The sequence below is a fragment of the Lutra lutra genome, chromosome 10 (genome assembly GCF_902655055.1).
Source record: "Lutra lutra chromosome 10, mLutLut1.2, whole genome shotgun sequence".
Lineage (NCBI taxonomy): Eukaryota > Metazoa > Chordata > Mammalia > Carnivora > Mustelidae > Lutra > Lutra lutra.
Genome location: NC_062287.1, coordinates 105,213,086 through 105,227,468, shown reverse-complemented (window position 1 = coordinate 105,227,468; position 14,383 = coordinate 105,213,086).

The window sequence follows — 14,383 nt, the reverse complement described above, 5'->3', positions numbered from 1 at the left end:
CTCCCACCAATCTGCATGAGGGATTTGCTCCTCCACTTCCTCTCCAATGCTTGCTATACCCCCACCCCGCAAAAAACCATCCTAGTGTGTGTGTGGTGGTATCCCATGGTGGTTTTGATTTGCATTTCCTCAATGACAAATGATGTTGAACCTGTCATATGCCTGTTGGTTATTTGCATGTCTTCATTGGAGCAATGTCTATCCAAGTCTTTTGCCCATGATCCTTTGCCCATATATTCTTTTTCTTGAGTTATAAGAGTTCTTTATATATTCTGGACCCTAGATGTATTAGAAAGATAGGACTTAAAAATATTTTTTCTCAATCTTTGAGTCATCTTTTCACCTTGAGAATGTCCTTGATGCACAAAAGTTTTTTTTTTCATTTTGATGAAGTTCAGTTTATTTTTTTCTTTTGTTGTTTGTTCTTTGACGTCCTATCTAAGAAATCATTACCACATCCAAGGTCATAAAGATTTACTGTTAAGTATTCTATAGTTTTATAGCTCCAGGTCTTACAGGTAGGTCTTTGACCTATTTTGAATTAATTTTTGTATGTGGTGTGAAGTAAAGGTCCAACTTCGTTCTTTTGCATGAAGATACCTAGTTTTCCAAGCACTATTACTTGAAAAGATGATTCTTTCCCCATTGAATGGTCTTGGCGCTATTGTTGAAAATCAATTGACAATAGATGTATGGGGTTTATTTCTGGACTTTAAATTTTAGTCCCTTAATCTTTATGTCTATACTTGCGCCAGTACCACAGTTTGGATTATGTAGCTTTTTCCAAGTTTTGAAATCAGAAAGTGTTCTCCAATTTTGCTCTTCCCTTTCAAGATTGTTTTGGTTATGTATGCTCCATTACAATTCCATATGAATATGAGGATCAGCTTGCTCCTTTCTGCAGACAAGGCAGTGGGAATTTTGATGGAGATTGCATTGACTCTGTAGATCACTTTGCTTTCTTTACAGTCCATGAACATAGAATGTCTTTTCATTTACTTCGGTCTGTTTAAATTGCTTTCAACAATGTTTTGTAGTTTTCACTGTACAAGTCTTATACATACTGCTCATGCTTGTGATCTCTCTCTCTCTCTCTCTGTTAAATAAATAAATAAATAAATAAATAAAATCTTAAAAAAAAACAAAGGTGACAAGACCAGACATTCTTATGTTGTTTCTGATCTTAGGAGGAAAGCTTTCAGTATTTTGCCATTGACTATGATATCAACAGTGGATTTTCTTTTTCTTTTTTTGAAGATTTTATTTATTTTTCTTTGAAAGAGAGTGAGAGAGCTTGAGCAGGGAGCGGGCAGAAGGAGAGAGGGAAGCAGGTTCCCCACTGAGCAGGGGCCCAACATGAGGCTTGATCTCAGGACTCTGGGATCATGGCAGATGCTTAATCAACTGAGCCACCAGGCGCCCCAACTGTGGACTTTCACAGATCTCCTTTATCAAGCTAAGGAATCTTTAATCATGCAAGGGTGTTAGGTGGGTTTTTTTTTTTTAAAGATTTTCTTTATATGACACAGAGAGAGATATATAACAAGCAGGCAGAGAGGCAGGCAGAGGTGGAGGGGGAAGCAGGCTCCTTGCTGAGCAGAGAGCGCAATGTGGGGCTCGATCCCAGGACGCTGAGATCATGACCTGAGCTTAAGGCAGAAGCTTAACCCACTGAACCACCCAAGCACCCCAGGGTGTTAGGTGGGTTTTTTCCCTAACTTTTTTTACTAGGATAAAATATACATAACATAAAGTTGACCGTTTTGACCATTTCTGAGTAAGTTCAGTGGTATGAAATGTATTCATGATGTACAACTATCACCACCTTCTATCCCCATAACACTTTCATCTTATAAAGTTGAAGCTCTATATACATCAAACAATAACTCTCATCTCCACCTCCTCCAAAATCTTTTTTTTTAAACAGTTCAGTAGTTTCCTTTTCTTTTCTTTCTTTCTTTTTTTTTCTTTTTAAGATTTTACTTCTTTATTTGATAAATAAACAGCAAGAGAGGGAACACAAGCAGGGGCAGTGAGAGAGGGAGAAGCAGGAGGAAGCCTGATACGGGGCTCAATCCCAAGACCCTGGGATCATGACCTGAGCCAAAGGCAAACGCTGAGCCACCTAGGTGCCCCAACAAATAAAATATTTTTAAATAATAAATAAATAAATAAATAAATAAATAAATAAATAAACAAACATTTGAGAGAATTTACCAGTGAAGCAATCTGGTCCTAGCCTTTACTGGAAATTTTTTAGTTATTTAATTTCTTGTTATGGGTCTATTCAGGTTTCTGTTTCTTCTTGACTCACTCTTGGTAATTTGTGTGTTTCTAGGAAATTTTCTTTTCATCTAGGTTGTCTGGTTTGTTGATCTACAATTATTCACCATATTCTCCTATAATTCTCTTTTGTATCTATAAGGTTGGTAGTTATGTCCTTACTTTCATCCTGATTTTAGTAAATTGAGTCTTTTATCTCTTTCTCTCTCTCTTTTGTCATTCTAACTAAAAATTCACCAATTTTGTTACTTTTTTCAAAGAAGCAACTTTTGTTTTCATTGATTCTTTGTTGTTTTTTAATTCTGTATGTCATTTATTTCCACTCTAATCTTTATTAATTTCCTTCCTTCTCACTTTCAGTTTAATTTGTTCTTCTTTTTCTAAGTTCTGTATGTTGAAGTTTAGGGCTGGTCTTGAATGACAGTATGAGGTTGGAGACTGTAACTATCTTGCTACCAAAAGGGAGCGTCAGTCCAAGAATACAGTCAAACCAGGAAGAGAACAAAAGAAACATTGGATCTTGAGGACCGTGCTCAAGCCCCTGAAATAATCCATGTCTACAGCAAGTCCTGCTTCTGGGCATTCAGTTACATGATTCAGTACATTTTCTTTGGGCCCATTAAAAAAAAATTGGAAGTTCAATTATTGATTTGAAATCCTTTTTCTATTTAATACAGGTGTTTACAGCTATAAATTTCCCTCTGTTAATTGCTTTTACTGCATTCTGTAAGTTTTGGTATGCTGAGTTTCTATTTTCATTCATCTCAGCTAATTTTTTAAAGATTTTTTAAAAAGATTTTATTTATTTATCACAAGTAGGCAGAGAGGCAGGCAGAGAGAGAAGGAAGAAGGCTCCCCACTGAGCAGAGAGCCTGATGCGGGGCTGGATCCCAAGACCCTGGGATCATGACCTGAGCCAAAGGCAGAGGCTTTACCCACTGAGCCACCCAGGTGCCCCAAGATTTTTTTTTTTTTAATTTGACAGAGAGAGAGACAGTGAGAGCAGGAACACAAGGAGGGGGACTGGAAGAGGGAGAAGTTGGCTTCCCACCAAGCAGGGAGCCCAAAGTGGGACTCAATCCCAGGACCCTGGGATCATAACCCAGCCAAAGGCAGACGCTTAATGACTCAGCCACCCAGGCGTCCCAACTCACCCAATTTCCCTTGTGAATTCTTTTTAATCCACTGGGCACGTAAAAATCTGTTGTTCAGTTTTCACATATATGCAGAATTTTCAGTTTTCCATCTTTTATTAATTTCTAGTTTCATGTCATTGTGGTCAGAGAAAAGACCTCATATGCATTCAGTATTTTTAAATGTATTGGGACTGGTTTTGCAGTATAAACATGGTCTATCCTGAGGAATATTCCATGCTCCCTTGAGAAGAATGTGTATTCTGTTGTTGAGTGGAGTTAGGGCTAGTTGGTTCATAGTGTCCTTCAGTGCTTCTATTTCTTTGTTTATCTTTTGTGCAGTAATTATCTCCATTACTGAAAGTGAAGGATTAAAGTCCTTATTATTGGGGCACCTGGGTGGCTCAGTGGGTTGAGCCTCTACCTTCAGCTCAGGTCATGATCTCAGGGTCCTGGGATTGAGCCCACATTGGGCTCTCTGCTCGGCAGGAAGCCTGCTTCTCCCTCTCTCTCTGCTTGCCTCTCTGTCTACTTGTGATCTCAATCTCTGTAAAATAAATAAATAAAATCTTTTTTAAAAAGGTCCTTATTATTGTTGAACTGTTTATTTCTCCCTTCAATATATGTTTACTATTGTTATAGCTTCTTGACAAATTGAGCCTTTTATCATTATATAATGTCTTACTTTTTTTTTTTAAATGATTTTTTGCCTTAAAGTCTAATTTTTAAATATTAGTATGGCCACTTTGATCTCTTTTTTATGTTGATTTTTGGCATGGATTATCTTTTCCATCCTTTCATGTTAAACTATTTAACTATTATACTATTTGAGTTTTTGAGCCAAAGAAAGACTCATGTGGACAGCATTGGAATCCTTCTAATGCATTAGGCATCCTTCTTAATCCATTCTATCAATCTCTGTCGTTTTTTTTTTTTTAAAGATTTTATTTATTTATTTATTTGAGAGAGAGATCACAAGTAGGCAGAGAGGCAGGCGCAGAGAGAGGTGGAAGAAGGCTCCCTGCTGAGCAGAGAGCCCAATGCGGGACTCCATCCCAGGACTCTGGGATCATGACCTGAGCCGAAGACAGAGGCTTTAACCCACTGAGCCACCCAGGCACCCCCAATCTCTGTCTTTAAATTAGAGAATTTAACCTATTTATATTTAATTGCAATTACTAATAAGATCTTACTTCTGCCACATTATTTGTTTGCTATATGTCTTGTATCTTTTGTTGTTGTTGTTTCTCAGTTCTTCCTTCTTTTGTGTTAGGTGTTTTCTAATGTGCCATTTTGATTCCCTTCTTATTTCTATTACTGTATATATTTCATTTTTCTTATTTGTTGTCCTGGGGATTACAATTAGCATCTTAATTTATAACAACCTAGTTCAAATTAATATCCATTTAGTTTCAGTAGTATACAAAAACTCTGTTCTTCTATAGCTCCATTCCCTGCCCTTTATGTTTTTAGCTCATAGATTACATCTTTATACATTAGGTTTCCATTAGGTTTCCAACAGTACAGATTTATAATTATTGTAGTTGTCCTTTAAATCATGTAAGAAAAAAAGAATTATGTTCTAAAAAAACATCATTACTGACTTTTAAATTAACCTATATCCATGTTATCAGTGTTCATTTCTTCATGTGGATTTGATTTACTCTCTAATGTCCTTTCATATCAGCCTGATGCCCTCTCTTTAACATTTCCTCTAAGGAAGGTCTCCTAGTGACAAACTTTCTCAGTTTTTGCTAATCTGAAGATGTCTTGATTTCTCCTTAATTCCTGAAGAATAGTTTTACCAGATATACAGCTCCTGGTTGCCTTTTTTTTTTTTTTTAATCTTTCTGAACTTCCATTATATCATCCCACTGCCTTCTGACCCCCAAGGTTTCTGATGAGAAATCAGCTGTTAATCTTATTGAGGTTCTCTTGTACGTGATTAGTCACTTTTCTCTTCCTGCTTTAAGGATTCTTTTTGTTTTTGGCCTACTGCAGTTTGATCATGTTTGAGATGGATCTCTTTGACTTTTCCTTACCTGCTTCCTGGATGTGTAGATTAGTCTTGCATCAAATTTAGAAGTTTTCAGCCATTATATTCAACTATTCTTTTTTTTTTTTAAAGATTTTATTTATTTATTTGACAGACAGAGACCACAAGTAGGCAGAGAGGCAGGCAGAGAGAGAGGAAGGGAAGCAGGCTCCCTGCTGAGCAGAGAGCCCGATGCAGGACTCGATCCCAGGACCCTGAGATCATGACCTGAGCCGAAGGCAGCGGCTTAACCCACTGAGCCACCCAGGCGCCCTCAACTATTCTTTCTTATTTCTCTCCCACCTCTCCTGCTGGGACTTCTACTATACATGTTAGTATTCATGATGGTGTCTTATAAATCCCTTAGGTTCTGTTTATTTTCCTTCATCCTTTTTTTCTTTCTGCTCCATAGACTGGGTAATCTCCATAGACTTATCTTCAGGTGTGCTGATTCTTTCTGTCTCCTCAAACCTGCTGTTGAACTCCTCTAGTGGATTTTTCATTTCATTAAATTCTCTTCAAATCCAGAATTTCTATCTGTTTCTGTGTTATAGCTTCTGCCTCCTAACTGATAGCTTCTGTCTAGTGAGACACGATTATCATGTTTTCCTCTAGTATTTTGTGCATGGTTTCCTTTTGGTCTTTGAGTATATTTTAAATTATGGATTTAAAGTCTTGTCTACTATATCCTATATCTGTGCTTCCTCAAAGACAGTTTTTTCCCCATGTATAAGCCATGCTCCCTTTGTATGCATCATAATTTTTTTCTTTTCTTTTTTTTTAAGATTTTATTTAATTATTTGACAGATAGAGATCACAAGCAGGCAGAGAGGCAGGCAGAAAGAGAGAGGGGAAAGCAGGCTCCCTGCTGAGCAAAGAGCCCGATATACGGCTTGATCCTGGGACCCTGGCATCATGACCCAAGCCAAAGGCAGAGGCTTTAACCCAGTCAGCCACCCAGTGCCCCATAATGTTTTTTTCTAAACTGGACATTTTGGGTATTATAACAACTCTGGAAATAGTATTTTCTACCACGTTTTGACTTGTTGCTGCGTGTAGTAGAAATCGTTTGTCAGTTTAGTGACTTTTCTGGAACTAATCTTATAGTCTATCTTTTTGTAGTCTGTGGTCACTCAAGTCTCTGTTTCCATTTGCTTGGTGGTCAGCTAGTCATTTGACAGAGATTTCATTAAATGCTTAAAACAACAACAACAAAAACCTCCCATTCTTTGCAGATGAGCTCTGTACGTGTGTTGGGAAATTCCTTAAACACTCAGTCACGTAATTGACAACTCTGCTTTAGCCCTCATTTCCTGCTCCCACAGAGCCTGGTGATTAGTAGAGGTAAGATCTTAGCACCTTCTCAGATCTTTTCTGAGCATGTATCCAGCTCTGGGCATGCATGTGGACCTCTATTCCAGGAATATGTGGGAACTTTTCAAAGTCCTTGTTTTCTAAACTGTTTCATTTCCCAGCTTTCCTTCCTAAGCTTTTTTTGTTTGTTGTTTTCTTCAAATGTGATCCCTTGTCCTAGATGGCAGCAGCTAATATAATTGCTTTTATGTGTTTTCAACAAATGTCCCCTAGGTAGCCACCTCATCCTTGGGAGGGTTCTGAATTAGGCAAAATAAAGGCTAGCCCATTGAGCCAGACATTCAGAGAGCCACCAGACAGGTCAAAACAAACAACCACAATGCTTTCAGTAGCAGATGTGTTCTGCTCCCTCCAGTGCTAGGAACTTATACTAAGAACATTGTCTTCAAGGCGGCCACAGAGCTGGACAGTGGGGAATGGCCAAGATAAGGGAGATTATCATGAAGTTTTATTACTGAGATTCAGTGGTTTATTTCTTGATTAAGTGTTCACCTGGTTGATGTAAACTTTGAGTTGTTTCCAGAGTTCTGATATAACTGATTCTGACAGTTTTGCCAGTTTACAAGCTGATTTTGGGATGAGATAGACTCTTGGAGTTCCCTACTCCATTTTCATCTCCAGTGCTTTTTTTTTTTTTTTTTTGGCATAGAATTTTTAATGTAAAAATTATTATTTGATACTTAAATTATTTATTAAAAATTTTTTTAAAGGAGGCTCCACACCCAGCATGGAGCCCAGTGTGGGGCTTGAACCCATAACTCTGAGATCAACACCTGAGCTGAAATCAAGAGTTAGATGCTTAATCGACTGAGCCACCCAGGCTCCCCCATAATGATTTGATATTAAAAATTTATACACTCTTTTTCTTATTTGATGTTATACCATAAAATGTTCTATTTACTGGTGTTATTCTTCTTATAAATATCCATTTTGGTAGTTCATTCAACAAATATTTATTACCTGGTGGTCACTCTTCCACAGACTGAGTATACAATAATGAGTGAAACAAGGCCCTATCCTCATGGAGATTATATTGGAGTGGGGAGAGAAATAAGGAACATATAAATATTCATTCATTGTCACTGCTGTTTAATGTTCCATCATAAGGACATCACTATGATAGGATGAAAAATGGCCCCCCAGAGATATCAGATCCTAATCATGGAAAACTGTAGATGTTACAGTTATGTGACAATAGGTTGCATGCAGCTGTAATTAAGTTAAGGATCTTGAGATGTGTCGATATTATCCTGGATTATCAGGGTGGGCCCCAGGTTCAATCACATGACTCCATATAAGAGAGAAGAGGAAGGAGATTTGACACAGACAGAAGAGAAAAAGGCAACCTGACAATGGAAGCAGAAATTGGAGAGGAGCTAAGGAATGCTAGGAGCTGCCCAAAGCTGGAAGAAGCAAGGAATAGAGTCTCCCCTAGAGCCTCCGGGAGAACATGGACCTGTGAACATCTTTTTTTTTTTTCTTTTTTTAAGATTTTATTTATTTATTTGAGAGAGAGAGCACAAGCTGCAGGGAGGGGAAGAAGGAGAGGGAGAAACAGGGTCCCTGCTGAGCAGGGAACCCGACAACATGGGGCTTGATCCCAGGACCCTAAGATCATGACGTGAGCCAAAGGCAGATGCTAACGGACTGAGCCACCCAGGTGCCCCAGACCTCCCCACATCTTGATTTGGGCACAATGGTAGCAATTTTGGACTTTCAGCATCCAGAATGGCATGAAATAAGTTGCTGTTGCTTAAAACCATCTAGATTATGGTAATTCATTACAGTTACCATAGCAAACTAACACAAATTTTGGAACCAAGAGTGGTGTACGGCTGTAACAAATACCTAAAAATGTGAAATTGGGTAGATGCTGGAAGAATTTTGAGCAGCCCAATAGAAGCACTTGTATGTGATGAACTTGGATTTTCGCTGAGGTCTTTTCCTAGCACAATGGTAAAGATGTGCCCTGGTTTCTTCTCCTTCTTCTTCTTCTTCTTCTTCTTCTTCTTCTTCTTCTTCTTCTTCTTCTTCTTCTTCTTCTTTTTTTTTTCTTTTTAAAGATTTTATTTATTTATTTGACAGACAGATCACAAGCAGGCAGAGAGGCAGGCAGAGAGAGAGGGGGAAGCAGGCTCCCCGCTGAGCAGAGAGCCTGATGCGGGGCTTGATCCCAGGACCCTGGGATCATGACCTGAGCCAAAGGCAGAGGCTTTAACCCACTGAGCCATCCAAGCGCCCTGCCCTGGTTTCTTCTTGCTGATTATTGTAACATGGGAGAGGAAAAAGATATACCAGGGAAAGAACTGTTACACCAAAGGGAACGAACACATGATAAGGGGGGAAATTTGCAGCCTATCCAGATTGTGAAATATACTAAAATATTTAGGCGATTTACTGTTAGAAAAATGTGTTCTGGAGAGAAGGCCATGGGTGTGGTTGAATAGCCTTTTGCTAGTGTTGAGAATATTAGGTGTGTGACTCATGAACCCACTCAACCATCTCAGCAGAAACCAGCAAGAGACACAATTATCCGGGAAAGATCTGTGGAGGACGGTGTGAATCTCTGTGTCATACACAGGAGACCCACAAGACTTTCCAGAGTTACCAGCAGAAGCACTGCCATCTTGAATAGAAAGAGACAGAGACAGAATGGAATGAAGGAAGGCTGTTGGACCCCCACCATCCAAGAGGCAGGATATAGGCTTATAAAGTGACTCAACTTCAACCATGTGCGTACTGTTAAGAAAAAGGAAGCATAACAAAAGGGAATAGCCTTAGGCCAGAGGGCAGAGCCTTGGACCTGGAAGTCAAAATCACAGATGTGGAGGCTGAAACCGTGGGTGACAGAGGATTAGCCCCAGACCTTGAAAAGTAGAGGAATCTGTCCTGCCGGATTTTGAAATTACTTGGGACCCATGACAGCTTTCTCTCTTCCATTTTCTCCCTTTTGGAGTGGGAACGTCTATAAATGTTACACTATTCCTATCCCTCCACTGTATTTGGGGAACAGATAACTTGTTAGCTGCATATTTCCAGAGACAGAGTAGAATTTTTCCCCAAGAATGGATCATATCCTGAGTCTTACCAAGCCTGGTTTAGATGATGAGATTTGGAGTTTTGAGCTGATTATATTAAATGAGATTTTTGGGCTTGAGTTCATATTACAATGGGTTAAGACTTTTGGAGATGTTGAGATGGGATGAATGTATTTTGTGTGTGTAACAGACTGATGGCAGAAGGTAGAAAAGTGGAAAAAAAAAATACCCTTTCCCCCCACACCAAAATATCAAATTCTGATCCCTGATCTTATACAAACCCTATAAATCTTGCCTTATATAAAAACAGGGTATTTGCAAATGTGATTAAGTTAAGCATCTTGACGTGATCATCCTGGATTTTCAGGGTGGGCTGTAAATGCAGTCACAAGTGTTCTTATAAGAGGGAGCTAGAGGAGAAGGCAATGTGAACATAATGGAGAAGTGGTATGGCTACAAGCCAAGGGATACCAGCTACCACCAGACACCAGAAGAGGCAAGGAACAAACTCTCCCCTAGCGCATGGACCAACAGACATCTTCATTTAGGTCCTCATTTTGGACTTCCAGCCTCCAGAATGATGGGAAAATAAATTTCCGTTGTTTTAAGCCTCCTAGTTTATGATAATTTGACACCGGCTCCATAGGAAACTAATACAATAACACGATGCATTTATCCAGTCCCTGCTCATTAGACATCTGGCTATTATGAAAAATCTTGTACATGTTTCCTGCTGCAAAAGTGCTAGACTTGCTCTAGCCCAGAGACCTGGGAGTGCCATTGGCTTGGTCATAGCATATGCAAATGTTTGTTTCTACAAGGTAATGCCAAATTGTTTGCCAAAGTGATTACCAATTTACACTTCTGCCAACACTATAGTTCCTGTGGGTACACTTTCTGTTCGTCACTTGGTATTATCAGATTTCTTAACTTTTGCCAATCCTGGCAAATGTAAGATGGAATCTCATTGTGATTTTGTTTGAATTTCCTGATAACCAGTGTGATAAGTTTGAGCATCTTTTCCAACTCTTATTGGTCATTTGTAATGTTTATTCCATGAAATGCATGTTCATGTCTTTTGCCCATTTTTCTAAGTATTTTATATATTTGTATTGACGTATAGGAGTCCCTTTTATGTTCTAGACCCTAAAACTTTGTTGGTTATGACTCATCTTTTGACTTGGTTTTATGGTGTCAGCTGATGAGAAGTCCTTAATTGGAATATAGTTGGATTCATCAGTCCTTTCTCTTATGGTTAGCACTTTTTGTGTCTTTTCTTCTTTAATCCTTCCTTTCATGGGGCATCTGGCTGGTTCAGTCAGTAGAACATGTGACTCTTGATCTCTGGGTTGTGGGTTTGAGCCTCACATTGGGTGTATGGGTTACTTAAAAATCCTTTCTTTCGGGGCACTTGGGTGGCTCAGCTGGTTAGTCAACTGCCTTCAGCTCAGGTCATGATCCCGGAGTCCCGGGATCAAGTCCCAGGATCAAGTCCCGCATTGGGCTCCCAGCTCCATGGGGAGTCTGCTTCTCCCTCTGACCTTCTCCCCTCTCATACTCTCCCTCACTCTCTCTCTCTCTCAAATAAATAAAATCTTTTAAAAAAATCCTTCCTTTCTCTGAAGTAAAAAAGGTATTCTACCATTTCTTCTAAGACTTTTGCCTTCCATATTTAAATTGTTAATCTATCTGGGATTAATTTTTCTGCATAGGTTTGAGATAGGATTCTAATTATTTTATCCACATAGGTTTGATCACTTGTTCCTACACAATATATTAATTGGTCCCTTCCTTTCTCCACTGATCAGCAAGACTCTATCTGAACATCAGAGCAACAGATATGTGTGGGTCTTTTCCTGATTTCTCTATTTGATTTCATTGGTCTATATATGCTCATTCTTTAGCTAACATCAGGCTGTTTGTATTACTAGAGTTTTGTAAGTCCTGATAGCTAGGGAGTAAGCAACTGTCTCATTCTTCCTCTTCAGAGGAAATCTGTATGTCATAGTTAAGAAAATCCCTGTTAGAATTTTGATTGCAACTGCATTGAATCCATAGATCAAATGGGAGAAAATGGACATTTTTGAGAAAGATTTAGTCTTATCATTTGTATCATTTTGGTATTTTTATTATTAAAATAATTTTGTTTATATAATCATTCATACTATAATGATTATGATTTTTAGATTTGTATCCAAAATAAAAACTTTATAATAAATCTTATACATATTTTGTTGGACTTATTACAGATGCTTGTCATTATTGCTATAATAAATAATGTATTTTTCAAACACATTATTCTATTTAAATACATAAATTCTATTTTTCTAATTTTTACCAGTGTACAGAACTACAAATAATTTTTATATTGATATTATAGCCAACCTTCTTTCCAAGCCTTATTATAATAACTTATCTATAGAATCCTTTGGATTTGAGGGATGCCTGGGTGGCTCAGTCAGTTAAGCCGCCGCCTTCGGCTTGGGTTATGATCCCGGGGTCCTGGGATCGAGTCCTGTGTCGGGCTCCTTGCTCGGCAGGGTGCCGGCTTCTCTGTCTGCCTCTGCCTGCCACTCTGCCTGCTTGTGCTCGCTCTCTCGCTCTCTCTCTGATAAATAAATAAAAAGAGTCCTTTGGATTTGAAATGTAGATCATCATCTGTGAAAAATGACAGTTCTTGTTTTTCTTTTCCAATCTTTATGTCTTAAATTTCTTTTTTTTTTTTTAAGATTTTATTTGAGAGAGGGAGAGGGAGAAGCAGAATCCCCACTGAGCAGAGAGCCCAATGTGGGGCTCAATCCCAGGATCCCGGGACCATAACCTGAGCTGAAGGTCATGATACTTAACCGACTGAGCAACGCAGGGGCCCCTATATCTTAAATTTCTTTTTCTAGTCTTACTGCCCTGGCTACAATCACCAATACAGTATAGAAACAATGATAGCAGCCACGCCTGTCTCATTCCTGATTTTTAAATAATGTTTCTAGCATTTCGCCATTAAGAATGACATTTACTGGGGTGCTGGGTGGCTCAGTGGGTTAAAGCCACTGCTTTCAGCTCAGGTCATGATCCCAGGGTCCTGGAATCGAGCTGTATATCGGGCTCTTTGCTCAGCAGGGAGCCTTCTTCTCTTCCTCTCTCTGCCTGCTTCTCTGCCTACTTGTGATCTCTGTCTGTCAAATAAATAAAATCTTTAACAAAAAAAAAAAGAATGACATTTGCTTGCTGCATGGTGTTGGTGGATACTCTTTATCAGTTTAATGAAATTCCCTTTCATTCTCAGATTCCTAAGTATTTTTCAAAATAAATTATGTCTTGTCCACAAATACCTTCTTAGAACCTGGCACAGGTGCTCATTACATGTTGCTTGAATAAATGAATGAGGGAAGGAACAAACATGATTATTGGGCTCCTGGTTTGTGTGTTTTTTTTTTTTTTGGTCCATATTGATTTTTGTGAATTCTTTCTATATAAAAGATGTCAACACTTTGCCATTTGCTGGGAACATCTTCCCTAGGCTATTTGCCTTTTAATCTTGGTTATTTTTTGGTGGAAGGAAGAAGATGGAGAAGTTTTAAATTTTAGTGTAAACAGATCTATTGATTTTTTTTCTTTTGAGGTCTCTTCAAATGCATCTAAGTTTAGAAAGCCCTTTACCTCTCTGGATATTTGATAAGTGCTCATTTCTATTTTCTATGCACATTACTGTTGGTTTCATCTTCCCATAGCAGAGTTCTGGTCACGTCACTCTCCTACTCAAAAATGTTTAACTATCTCCTTGAAGCCTTCAGAATAAAGTCCAAACTCTTGAACTTGGCCTCTAATGCTCTTCATAATTCATCCCAAGCCTGCCTGTCTAGTCTTTTCTCTAGTGTCTCCCTGAATCAGCTTTATGCTCCCGCCGAAGTGAAAAGTTTGCTTCTCTCTGTATGCCCTGCTCTGTCCCACCTCCAAGGCTTTGGTCCTGGTGTCCCTTGGCATAAAATGCCCATCCTCTATTCTATCTCACTTTACCCTTTGAGAGGGTGAATGGTGAAGGGATAATAACATGAGCTTTCAGAGTCAGACAGTGTGGATTAAAATCCTAATTCCTTCAATTGTTCCCTGTTGCCAAAGCCTTTCACCTTTTCCTAGTCTCCATTCTTTCATCATCAAATGGGAACAGAGGGGCGCCTGGGTGGCTCAGTGGGTTAAGCCTCTGCTTTCAGCTCAGGTCATGATCCCAGGGTCCTGGGATCGAGCCCCACATCGGGCTCTCTGCTCAGCGGGGAGCCTGCTTCCCCCTCTCTCTCTCTGCCTGCCTCTCTGCCTACTTGTGATCTCTGTCTGTCAAATAAATAAATAAATAATCTTTAAAAAAAAATGGGAAAAGAAAGCAATGAAGGGACCACATTGGGTGGTTTGAGGGTGAATTAAATCAACCAAATGTAAAAATCCTAGCACAAGGGCACCTGGCTGGCTCAGTGAGAGGAGAATGTGACTCTTGGTTTGTGAGTTTGAGCCCCATGATGGGTGTAGAG